This window comes from Ananas comosus, linkage group 21 (assembly GCF_001540865.1).
Source record: "Ananas comosus cultivar F153 linkage group 21, ASM154086v1, whole genome shotgun sequence".
NCBI lineage: Eukaryota > Viridiplantae > Streptophyta > Magnoliopsida > Poales > Bromeliaceae > Ananas > Ananas comosus.
Window position 1 is genome coordinate 2,559,833 of NC_033641.1, and position 13,897 is coordinate 2,573,729.

Below are 13,897 nucleotides of genomic sequence, written 5' to 3' on the forward strand. Positions count from 1 at the left end.
TAGTGTGGGGTGCTGGATAACGTAGATGTGCCCCAAAACTGCAGGCGCAAGCAATTTTCGCTTAGCACGCTTGTCGTGCTCAGCTGCTATCACTTATCAAGTGCAACCGTAGTAAACTCAACTCTTGGAGCTTTTGCAATCCACGAAGTCAATCGAGCTATGCAGGTTCGATCACAATGCAAAATTAATTGGGTTTGGTTTACCTGACTCCTTGATACTCTACAGCTCGTAGACATTTCCTCCTATCCTACTTGTTGATGGCTCACCTTCTTCTTCTTTTGCTGTCTCAGATTCAGCACCCATCTCAACCTTTTTCTGGGCTTGTAACACATGCAGGGAGCTATTCTTGCATTGCTTTTCTGTAATATATTCCTTTCTACATTCTAGGCAATGCCATTGCATCGTTGTTCGCTTACTTGTAGCAGTCGCTTCTTCAAAATCATAATGAATACTCTTTTTAGATCTGCGAGCTGTACTTTCCGCGATTTCTCAGGTACTCCCTACTTCTGCTGAAGTAGAATGGCCATCTGGGGCATTGTGGGCAGGCCCGAGTAGAGGCGGCTGTGTTGCGAGTAGCTTCAGCAGCTCCTCGGGCTTGCTAGCACGCTCGCTCAATGCGATCTCTGGTCTTCTATTGATCTCCAACTGTAGATAATCACCACACTCTTGCTCCGACCCTGCACTTCCAGCTTCCTGTATGTGATCATCCTCCTGCACCATAATTTCAGCCCTCTTTGCGGCTTCACAATTCTGTTGGCAGCTCTCTACCGAATTGGTTTGCTCGCAAGTACTAAATTCTCGGATTGGGTACCCCTCTTTTGCCGCTGTAAATCTTTTACAAATTGCATCGGAAAACTCGCTCCAATTCACCCTTGGTCGATTAAAGAAATATGCTTGCTTCCAAAACCTTGCATCACCCCCTATGTGCCAGGACGCTACGCCTATCCATTGTTGCTCAGGAATTTGGTATCGGTCAAAATACTGCTCGCAATTTCGCAACCATCCTTTTGGATCTGTTCCGTTAAAGGTTGGGATTTGCAACTTCAAGTATGGTATATATTGTTGCAGTGGTTGGTTTCTTGCAGGCCTAATTGATGTGGGTGTTAGCCTTTCCCTCTCAATAGGAGCTAGTATTTTACTTTCCATATCATTCTGTTGAATCACAAAATTGCTACTCGTGGAATTGTCTTGTACGACTTGTCGGCCTTCTCTGATTACCAAAGGGGTGTTCACTGACTGTGAGTTCGGCCCTAAAGCTGTCAGCAAATCCACTAGCTGTTGATGCATTCTAGCACTCTCTTGCCGCAACTTTTCATAGCTCGTGGCTTCTTCTATTCGCAAGGCTTCGTACTTCTGCTGCCATGTTTGTCGTGAACTATCCATTTGGCTGAAGTTACTATATCAAGGTTGCGAATGATGCTATCTTGAGGCTTAGATGCTGCTCCTATCCTTGGACAGTACTAATTCTTCTCTTGGTTTTGAATTTGAATCGGTTTTCGCTCTTTTTTTTTTTTTTTTTTTTTTCCAATTGTCGCCCTTGGACGCTACTGTGATTGCTTCACTCTTGTTTGGTCTGAAATTATAGCTTGCTACAGTAACTACGCCGAGGTGCCAATGATGCTAAGCTGAGGCCCGGTGCGATTCTAATTCAATAGAATCCGCACTAGTCTTTACTACTACCTCGGTACAGCCTTAGTATGTTTCCTCTGTTGCTAATTGTGCTAGTTGGATGATATTACCTTGTGCACGCCAATTGCTTGGGGTAATTCCCCACAGCTGCTGAGCCTCCAACGGTCTTGCTCCTGTTGAATTCCTGCTGCCCACGGCCCTGGGACAGTGCCACTCTGATACCAATTGTAATATCCCTTATGGCTTGGTTCAGGTTCTTGGTACTTCTGGTCGCGGATCCGAGGTAACGTAATCGGTAACCGAGGCTAGAGAGGTGAGGAAATAGAGATAGAAATTGGGATTGAGATAGAGGGAAGAGAAATAGAGGTAGAGAGATAGATAGATGAGGATTGAGAGGTGAGGGTTAGGAAAAAGAGTTGGGATAGAGATAAGGGATAGAGAAGAAGAAGGGTTTGGAGAAGAACCTTTGGGGGAGAAATAGACTATTTCATTTTCATTCATAATTCTGTTTGCCATACAATCTCGTACTTATACTTCTCAGGATTAATACTGGAATGGAAATTACATAATCTCTTAGGACTAAACAGCAAAGTGACCAAAAATGAGATGCTGATTGGTTGGGCTGCCATTCGGGGTTGTTGGGCCCCCTCTCTGGGCCTTCCGGTCCGGTAGTGCTAGTGAGTGGGTAAACGGGTGCCGGACTCCTCCTTCTCCGCATCATCCGCGACCCTGCGGGTTTTGGGCTCGCCTTTTTCCTCCGCTCCGAAGGCTTGAGGCTCCGACCCGCCTGCTCNTCGCCCCAAAAACCAAGATCTGTCGGACTTCTCCTCCAACCTCGGTCCTTCTTCTGCTCTCTCTCCGCTCCGAGGACACCCAAGCTCCTCCGCCCCGCCAAGGCTCCGCCCGGGCCACCCTTCGCCAGCCTGTTCAAGCTCGCCGGTCTGCTCCATCAAGCGCGCTTTTCCTCACTTGCTGCGGCCATTATTTCTGCTCTTACTATTGTAAAGTTAGACATTTTTACTTCCTTCCCCTGCTAGCTATTAGACTACTTAATACTTCAGGTCATTACAGCTTTCTCTTTACTCACAATAACAATAGCCATAACAATAATTTAAATTTAAAACCAGATCAATTTGGTTTCACGTCAGATCCACAATCGACACAGTTAAATTTGGTCAAGAAATAATTGAACTTTATGTTAATAGTTCGTCGACGAGCCGGCCCTCCGACGGCCTGAAGCGAACCCCGTACACCTCAGCCCTCTCTTATTGGTTCACCCTGCATTCTACAAGCCATCACCCCTGCAACACCCTGTCATCCGCCCTATCACCCTGCACTCTACGCCCTTTGCTAGCTCGAAGCTTGTCGGACCCGTCACCTCTCGGTCGCTGGTTCATGTGCATGCTTCATTGTCTCTCGGTCATTGCTGCCGCAGCCGTCGCCATACCCACCCTGATTTTTTGAGTAATTTCTCTCTTTACTAATTAATTGTGTATTTGACTCAATGCATAGGACAAAAGTTCTTGAATGATAACATGATATAAACTGGAGCAAATACTCGACATCTTTGATAATTTGCACTATAATTTTATTGTGTTTTGGCCTTACAGATTACCAAGTAATGGGGAAAAAAAGAAATTTTATATATTAAAAAAAATTATATATCTAAAGTTCCATTATACAATCGTTTTCTTGCTCACATTTAACTAATAAGTGCTTGGTTGTTTTTTTAGATATCATTGATAAGCTTTAAACAGAGATAGGTTAGAATGCAAATTACTCGTCCCTTCAACTTATCGTGCTTAGGCTCGTGCCCCCACCGTGCCGATGGGCAACATGGCTACCACTTGTTGTTTTGCTGAGTTCATTGTTAAATAACACATTTCACTTTTCCCCCTTTTTTTTTGTGGGATTGTCTTTGTGTGTAAGTTGTATGTTTATCATATAGCATTTTTATATAATAAATTACGTTGTATCTCCTTTTTTTATGCATTTTCAAGTATGGTTCCACAATGTATGTACATGAGAAAGTTTAATTCAATGGTTAAAGTTACAGCTCTTTATTAAGCCTGCCAGAGATACTCTGCTTGTTTCTCTGTTCTATATTTCTAGTTTGTACAAATTATGTTTCTATTTTCTCTTTGACTAGCAAGGATGGCGTTGTTTTGGCAGATATCCATCTCTTCGTGTCGCTTATGTTGATGAGGTAGAAGAGACTAGCAAAGATAGGTCAAAAAAGATCAAGAAAGTTTATTACTCTGCACTGGTAAAGGCGGCGACTTCGACTAAAACTGATGAATCTTCAAAGACAATACAAAACCTTGACCAGGTAATATATTGTCTTGTATTAATTTATTCTTATATACATTTGATATATTTGAAAATCATTCCTTTCTCACCTGTAATCGTCGAGGGAAGAAAAATTTTTCCATTCTCTGGATGGTAATTATTTCTCCGAAGTCACATTTGCTGACATGCATTTTGTGAGAGGCTTATGACACAGAATATTGATTTAACAAATCATAGGGAAGGAAATTTAGTTGTTACGGCTAAATATCTTTGTTGACTTACGTAGTAGGTAAATTTTTTTTGGTGTATACTTTTGTGGTTGACCCTTCTTTTTTTAATCCCATGATTATTAGGTTTAAACAATAGAGCCATGAGTGACAACTACTTGAATTTAATCTCTCATTTCCAGATCCAATTTATAGTGAGACGTTAAATCCAATTAAAGGCCATTCTAATCATCCCAGATCCAGTTTATAGTAAGGCATTAAATCTCTTTGGAATGATTCAACTGGATCCCTTCCAATTTTGCCCTTATCTATCAGATTCCTTCACTTGTTATAGCTTCCCCAACTGTCAAATCATTGTTTCCATCTCGCTTTGTTTGGTCCATTTCTGCCTTAGCTGGATATAAATGAATCAAATGATCAACTCGTGATCTACACACAAATTTGATTGTTCTATCGAGCATGCCAAATCTAGATCTCAATTACCTATTCTAACCTCTTTGTAAGTGGTGTCTCTTGTAAACTATGATGGGTGTATTAGTTTTAAGGAGTAGAAAACTCACTTGTTATCTACGTCATCTTTGCTTCAACTTCCTCATTAAATGGTCTTGTGATCCAAATATACGGATCCAAAATGCTAAAATCTGCATACTCTCTAAGTGGTGTCTCTTGTTGAAATATTGCGTGAGGATATGTAATTATGATTTGCCCTTTTAATTTTGATGTTAAACACTGTAATTTTTTCTATCTTTGCTTTTTTGATTTGTCCTCTTGATTTTGACTTTGATGTTAAACGCTAATGAACTCTTTGTCAAGTTGCAAAAAGTTTGTCCTTTTTATGAATAAAAAGAATTTCGAATTCTGCTCCTATATGTTTAAAATACTTGTTAGGCCTTCTTAATCTTTTTGATGTGAATAAATTCTAAACTATTTGAATATGAGAGTGCTGATAAGATGTATGAAATCATCAGGGATTTTTATGAGTTGGTTATTTGCTTTATTATTTAAAATCTATTTCCATGATTTACTTTTACATTGTTTTAACATTTATTCTTTTTCTCTTTTGTAGGTAGTGCATGATGATTCTTGGGACAAGAAAGACAATGAACTGCAAGCTCCCCTTTTTGTTTCTAAGCTGACCTTTTTTTCTGAAAAATATGATGATAGTACTTCATTTTACCACTTTGTTCTTTTGGTGAATGTTGACTATATGTGTAATAGGGTGATGGAAACTATGTACAAGATGAATGGTTAGGAAAAAAATATGAAAATTGTGGATGCTAATTTCTTTTATTGTTAATGAAGTTTTACTATAAATTTACAAATTGTGGATTTGCGATAAGTTTGTTTATATATATATACTATAATATATATATATATATATATATCTTGATCCGATGGTATGATAATATTGTGTATGTAAATTATTTATGTAGTTAAATAAATGGCCAAAAATAAAATATCCAAATGTAATATTTGGCCTTTAACGACGGGAACAATGGTCGTTGTTATGTTATATTCTTTTATTATGAAATGCTTTTAACGACGGGAAATATGGTTGTTAATTATACTAGCGACGAAACATTTGGTCGTTATTAACACTATAGATGGGATAAATATAGTTTTTTAATATCTATTACGATGGTATAACTGGTCGTTATTGATTAAAAGAGTGGTTACTAATGTAACTAAATAACGACGGTATATAACGTGGTCGTTAATACTATATAACGACTAGCAGTTCATTTTGGTCATGACTATTTTTAACGAAGGAAGCTTTTACGACGGGTCACGACGGATTAACTTTCCGTCGTTATTAATTTATAACGACGAAAATATGGGTTATCAACGACGGTATCTCCTTTCGTTAAATAAGGTATTTCTTGTAGTGCTCGAAGATAGAGAAATTGTTGGACGCAACTGGATTTATAAAACTAAGCTTAACCCAGATGGTGCAAGCATGAAGTAGAAAGGTAGGTTCATCGCGGAAAGGGTTCACACAAAAAGCCAGGTATCAAAATTTGAAACTTTTGCAGCAATTGCAAGATTTGAAATTATACGAACATTACTTGTCCGGGCTGCACAAAAGAAATGGCATATTTATTAACTTGATGTCAAATTGGCTTTTCTTAATGGAATTCTAGCCTCAACGTACGTTTTCTAATAAAAGAAATAGAATGTAAAGTATACTAGTGAAGGCTCGCGCTTCGCGGCGGTAAATTTACGCAATTTCTAAAATATTTTGAATTGACTATTCAATATTATTTATCAAAGTTAAGATAAAAGTATATAAGAATATATTTTATTTTTAATTTTAATTTAAATTTTTTAATTTTCAAATCTAATTTTAAATTTTAAACTTCAACATTTTATATTATAATTTTTAAACCGTTAGCATTCATAATTTGAATATAAAATTTAAAATAAAAATGTAGGAACTAAATTTTAAAATTTAAAACAGTAAAATTTTAGTTTTAGTAATTAAGATAAAATATACAATTTTAAATTTTAAGTTTTAAATTTTAAATTTCAAATTTCAATATTTTAAAATATCAAATATTAAAATTTAATTTTAATTTTAATTTTTTGTATGTGATTCACAACCCTAAAAAAAAGAGTTAGCAAAAGAAAAAAAAAGAAAAAAGATTGCGGGTCCCACAGAAGAAAAACCCAATAAAAAAAAAAAAAAAAAAACCCGCTACGCACCGGCTCATGCCTGCGCCCGCTCCCGCTCCCGTTCGCCCGCAACTCCAACGAAATAAAGAGATATTTGATTTAAATTTAAATTTAATTTAAAATTAAATTCTAATTTTTAATTTAATTTTAATTTTTTTATGTGATCCACAACCATACAAAATTAAAAAAAAAGTTAGAAAAGAGAAAAAAAAAGTTAGAAAAGAGGAAAAAAAAGAAAGAGAGAGAGAGAGAGAGAGAGAGAGAGAGAGAGAGGAGTAGGCCGCCCGCCCAGACCCGCGGGCGCACGCCTGCTCCCGCGCTCGCTCGTGCCTGCGCCTGCGCCCGCTCGCGCCTGCGCCCGCGCCCGCCCCCGCGCAGGCCTGCCCGCGCCCGCTCGCGCCCGCGCTCGCGCCTGCGCCCGCGCCCGCCTGCTCCTGCGCTGACGCTCGCGCAGGCCCGCCCGCGCCCGCTCGCGCCTGCACACGCGTCCGCCTGCTCTCGCGCCTACGCCCGCACAAGCTTGCTCGTGCTCGCTCGCGTCGTCCTCTCACACCTGCGCCCGCGCCCGCCTGCACCGACGCCCACGCCCACGCCCGCGCAGGCCCGCCCGCGCCCGCTCGCGCCGCCCGCTCGTGCTGGGGAGAGAGGGAGAGGGGGAGGCCCGCGCCCACGCCCGCGTAGGCCTGCCCGCGCCCGCTCGCGCTTGGAAGAGGGGGACAGAGTGGGAGAGAGCCGAAGGGAGGAGGAAGAGGAAGAGGGGAGGGGAGAGAGCCGGCGACCCACGCCCCCCGCGCGCGCCCTTGTGTGAGAGAGATAGAGAAGAGAGAAAGAGACGGGGGGGCCTAGGGGTAGGGAGAGGGAGACCCGCACCTCCCTCGCGCGCGCGCGTGCACGAGAGAGAGATAGAGAGAGAGAGAAAGAGAGGAGGGGGGCACTGCCAGTGTGCGGCGTTCAACCCGCGCCCGGCGCCCGCGCGCGCTCGTGCCTAGACGAGACCGTGGCCTAGCGCTCGGTGGTGCCCCTCGCGCGCCCGCGCCGCGCGTGAGAGAGAGAGATAGATAGAGAGAGAGAGAGAGAGGAGGGGGGCACTGCCATGTGTGCGGCGTTCAACCCGCGCCCGGCGCCCGCGCCCGCCCGTGCCCTTCACGAGACCCTCGCCCAGCGCCCGCTGGTGCCCCTCGCGCGCCCGCGCCCGCGTGAGAAGAAACGACAGAGAGAGAGAGAGAGAGAGGGGGGGGGCGGTGAGGAGGCGCCACGTCGGCCACAGTAGAACTCAAGAATTAATATATCTATAAATGGCAATTTGTGGCAAAATGTCAACTATACCCCTCTAATTTAGAAGCTCCAATCGGGCAAACTTAAATGCCCAAACCTTTTATGGCATAGCCAATTCTCATCAATTGATGCCTACATGGCATGTTTTTGAAAATCAATATGTATAAAAAATTCTCGTTATTTGCTGTGGGAACTTCAGCAAGTAATTCAGTTTTCTTCTTATCCTTAAAAATGAGGCTGTCACGCCCCGGATTACTCGTTTTCTCGGGCACGCCGACAAATCCGCCGTATACAAAGAAATTTTTCCTATATACGAAGCGATAGCTGTACCTGTAAACATACAATACTTCAACTAGTAGTATAGAGCTGCTAAAAAGAATACATATATAAAAAACATCGGTTCAATACATACATAAAATCTTGGTAGAAAAACACTCGCTCCAGCAAGGAATAACATCAGTATGTAAAGAACCAAAAACTACAACTACCTGTAGCTGGTACTCCCCTAGCTCTGCAACTCGCCAGGAAGGGCTCTAACTCGCAACACCCTTTCCACGATTAGAATCAGCAGTAGCAGCAGCCGCTACCGGAGGCTCTGCAAAAGATTCCAACAATTGGGCGTGAGAACTACTACAAAAGAAGTAGTCCTCAGTGGATACCGCTACCGACCTCAACGGCTCACTCACTAAGTTTACAGATGATATGCTTAATGATAGTAAAGGAACTGAAAACAATCTACAGCTACATGCCACTATACTATCATGATCCAACACTACTATCTGTAGAATAATGCAGTCTCAGACCCAATCTTACTAGGGACTATGAATACACCCATCCCAGGGACTGTGAATACACCCATCCCGCCTGTCGAAGCTATACAGCTACCTCCACGCTCAGCCGTCTGTGGAGAGCAAGTCGAACAAGGACACAACGACACCAACGCAAACACACAAAACCCGACTCCGGAGTGGCACTGGTGGGCGCTACCCAACCGAGTATGCAAGCGTATCTCTGTCGAGTTCAATCAGGCTCTCATAGGCTATAGTCAAGTAAACAGGATCTAACTGGTCTAACAACCAAACTCACGTGTCCTGGGCACAATCTAATGCAAAAACAGTACTCTGGCTCTATCGTCAACCCCAACAGCACCCGACAGTCCGGAACAGCCTAAACACTGCTGTAAAAATAAGCTCGGCATTCTAGCACGAGCGTAAATACATTATACACTATCCTGGGTATCCACCGCCCACAAACTGTGGTGATACAAACAAGTTACGGCTTCTAGAGCTAAATTTGGTAGTTTTAACATATGACTATGTAGAAGCGCTAGTTTTCTCCTAAGTGAAATCCAAGTCCAACATGTATTATTTAACTTGTATTCTAAGCTCCAATTCAGATTTAGGAACACAATAAATCAGCGAATCGAGCAATGAACATGATATACAAAAATCCACTAATACATGCTAGTAATAGAACTTAGGAGAAAATCCGCGAAAATCCGGTAAGCATCACTTTGACCCACCTCTAGCGCGAGTCCGACAGGCTAGAAGTCACGAAATCATAGGGAAGCTCAGCCGTGATCATCTAGAACTAGCAACAATACTTCTCCAAAGCTCTAAACACCAAAATACTAAAAATTGTATTGCAACCCTGAAAATTCAGCACTTAAGCTAATTTCATCCAATTCTAATGTCAAAACTCACCTGTCAATCCCCAAATCCACAATTCAGGTGAAGAACACTCTCAAAACCAGTAGGGGAAAGGTGGAGCAACTTCCTCTGGTCGAAAATCCAGTTCTCTCTAAGAATTGGTCCATAAAAACCAAAGAAAACTCAAGTTCAGGTCCAAAACAACATCAGTCCAGTAGAACAGCAAATTGACTATATTAACCTCAATCAATTTATGTCAAACTTGCTCCACGAAATCTTCAAGGAGTCCTCTAACCACCAAACCAAGTTTCGCAGCAATCCGATTCTCCTACGTCGCACACGAGCCAAAACGCCGAAGGTCGCTGCTCGAAAACTGCTAGAACTGCAGCCTTCAAGCTTCAATTTGAGGAATTTGGAATAATTTGGAGAATTTAGAGGGGTTGGAATGCCAATTATGGGTTCACTATGAAGGAGGGATGAAAAGGGTTCACTGGGAGCGTACACAACCTATTTATAGGGAGAAGAAAGAGTTAGATAAGCCCCAGGAACAAAGGACACTAACCTGTTGTCTCTGCAGAAACGACCTCTTTCGGGCGCCCGAAACCATGTTTTGGGCGTCCGAAACCTCTAGGCTATAAATAAGCTCCACTTTGATTCCTACGCCCGAGGTATGCTGCGCCCGAAACCTGGTCCGGCGGATCACACCTACCACCAGACACGTGTCAGCTCAAACGATATTCACGAGGTGAATTTTCGGACCTACTTCTGGGCGCTCGAAACTAGGATCCGAATTGACTTCCAGTTCTGTTCGATTCAGCACTCAACTTCTAGGGGACCCAAACCCAGTTCTGGGCGCCCGAAACTAGCAAAACTTTAGTTTTGCTCCTTTGAGTGCGCCAAGTCTATTTCTGCATTCATTTCGTGCAGAAACGACTCCGACTCAGTCCGACACTCACCAGATGCGTCGACCAGTCACTAATACTGTAGCCAATCCTATCCAAACCTCTGGAACACTACAGAGGCATTCAGAATTTTCGAACATCAAATATTATAAAAAAATAGTAAATAAATTTGCATCTAAACTAGGGATGTAAAGAACATCCAGTATCAAGAAAGTTTACCTTAATTTACCACCCTTTTGTCTTGTGCTTCATGAACATGACCATCTCTATTTTGATCGACTTCCAAATTAATATGTCNAGTGTATATACAGGGGATTTAACCAACCTTTCACCTTAGGGTGAACAATATTGTTGAGCACTGAAACATATGAAGCCCAATCAAATCAATTTGATTATATGCTTTGATATCTTGGTTCAGAATCAAATTCAATCAACCGTCGTACTGAATTATGTTATAAAATTCATCTTTTACAGCATTACAAAGGTCTCTTAATCGAAGGTGCCCTAACACTTTGTAGGGGTAATTAACAATAAATGCTTGCGTTTATTGGAAGCCATGAATCCACAAAATCTGATTCTCATACATATTCAAATATTAATCTGAATCATGAATACTACCCTACGGTAAAAATCAAAATAAGATCAACCGTGCGAGGTATGTCATTCGTGGTGGCAGACAATGACCTACACGGTCGGTATACCTAGAGGGGTAGGATTGTCGGCTAATTGCTGACGGTTGGCTATTGAGCATATCAGCATTGATCGCCCAACACTCGTATGCATTTTACAAACACCAGCGGTCTGATCCACCACAAGAGGATGTTCTTTTTCGGAAAAATGGTTGAAAGTGTCAACCTGTGAGCACAGAGGCCTAATCTCGGTTATATGCAGGTAGAGTAGCAGTGGCACAGGCTTGAGGTCTGCGGACCAATATGGCAGGTTTCTGATTGAGTACTTTTGGACTTATCGTCCGGTTGATGCATGCATATAGTAGCGGTAGTGATTTGTATATATCCTGTTTTCTTATTTATCATTGCTACTGTATTATTGTTGTTTATACTCTTAGGTATCCTTCTTGACTGGTGAGTATCCCTCGTCCTCGTCGGCTTGCGGTACCCATTGAGAGGGGAGACATGTGTACATGTTCTCACCTCCCACCCTTTTTCAGGTGACATTGCTGGTCCGAGTCAGGACGGTGTGTGAGGCGCATGATTAGTGGTCATAGAGTGTTCCGGCCCGGTGACTTATGGTTTAAATTCTAATATGCTTTTCCATAATAAATAACTTAGGTAGCGTTTGGTTCAGGTATAAATAAGAACTAGCTATTACACAGATAGATACAAGCTATTGGGATAAGAAAAATAGCGTTTGGATGAAAATTGGATTGTTTCCGGGGATAAGAAAAATAGCATTTGGATAAATAATATTGAATAAAAAAAATAGTGGGTAGTTATATATAGAAAATGAAAGTGTTGGTGGGGATAGTTATACCAGCTTATTTCAGATAACCGAGAACTACTATTTTCGGATTAAAATTTGCGTTTGGATATAAAGGGGATAAGGGATTATCCCTCCCCTTATCCCCCATCCAAACGCTGCCGTTTGGTTGGGGGTTAAGGGGTGGAATAACCCCTTAACCCCCATTTTATCCCCAAACACTTCTAAAAATAGGTGGGGTTAGCTAACCCCAGCTAACCCCACCTCAAATGGGTTATCCCGGGTTAGCTAACCCCACCTAACCCCATCAAACCCCAACCAAACACTACTTTCTATTCATAATAACCCACTATCCTTTTTATCCCACCTACTCCAACCAAACACTATTTTTCACTATCCTGGACTAACTCCAACCCCCCAACCAAATACAAAAATACTCTAACCCCACCTTAACCCTAAACTTAACCCTATCCCTGGAATAACTAGTTTTTCCTTAACCCTGAACCAAACGGTTTGAGATTTATGGTTCAATTGCTTTTATTTTAGTTGGATATATATAATTTTGTAAAGTTAAATAAAGTACTTGTGGTTTTTATGTGAGATAATAAAAATGATTTTCTACCTCTTGTGGTAGCTTGTTTAAAGGAAAAGGTTTCCATGTGGGAAATTGTTTTAAAAAGGGTTTTCCGATTTTCATGATTTTTAGTATTTAAAAATGAGTTTTCGAGTGGAAAACGTTTTAAACTGATAGATGTGGATTTGTGAATATCATATGATAAACTTGTGATGGTATGAATGTGAAAATGATGTGGTGATTGTATGTGGATGTGTATACAATGTGGTTGTATTTTGTACTTGTGCAACGCCGTGCAAATACAGGGGAGATTCTGTCCGTATGAATAGTGAGTTTTTTGTATTTGTGGCAGATCTAACATCCCCGGAGGTCAAGGCTTTAAGAAAAAAAAATTTGGGCACTTTTGCATCGCTTTTAAAACTTCAAAAGGACCCCAGGACGTGACACGGAGTTTGCGGCTTGAAGATGAAGTTTGGATTAAGAGAGGATGTTAGAATAATAATCCAATCTTAATTTAAAATTTAGCTAGAGATAGAGTATATCTAAATTATACATTGATTATATTTAAAAGTTTATGTAATTAGAGTAGGATTTGTAATTATCCAAAGTAAAAGTTGGATTTATCATCTATTATGACTTGATAGCTATATATAGTTAGGATAGGTTAATTAGATGAATAAGCCACAATAGATATGGCTGCATAAGGGATGCAATTATCAGGGTCGCGCTCTACCACTAAGCTAATAGCCCATCGTGTGGGCCTCCCAATGGAAGGCATGCTATGCCAAAAGCAAGAAAAACCCCATCCCTCTCTTTCCTTTTTATATCCACGTCCCTTTCATGTGGTGTAGTGTGTCACCCTGTAACGACCCGGACCACTAGCAATATAACTTGTTGGGCCCAAGCCACCAGCCCAAAATATTTAAGTCTAGTTATTATTACTAGGGTGGAATTCTCTTATAAACCCAATGGCAACCTCATTTACATTCGATGTGGGACTATTAGGATATCACATGCCCAGGGTGTAATTATATGTTTTTTATTAATAAAGTATTAGTTTAGTTTTCTTCTTTCTCTCCCAATATCTCTTCTTCATATTATTTTGTTCTATTCAGATCCTGGGTTATATAATTGGTATTAGCATAGGTATTGATTCCAACAATTGGTATCAGAGAAAATCACGCTTTCAACAATTGGCATCAGAGCCAGAAATAAGTCAGACAATAGCAGATTCGTAAACAA

At 41.3% G+C, this 13,897-nt stretch overlaps 1 long non-coding RNA gene across 2 annotated transcripts; it reads left to right on the forward strand.

The window, feature by feature from the left end:
• On the forward strand, positions 2,430-5,442 carry LOC109726478. Of its 2 annotated transcripts, none has more exons than XR_002220531.1 (3): positions 2,430-3,093; positions 3,779-3,958; positions 5,212-5,442. It is a non-coding gene; the product is annotated as an uncharacterized LOC109726478 (long non-coding RNA). The 2 variants fall into 2 exon arrangements; XR_002220530.1 differs by having other exon boundaries at positions 3,802-3,958.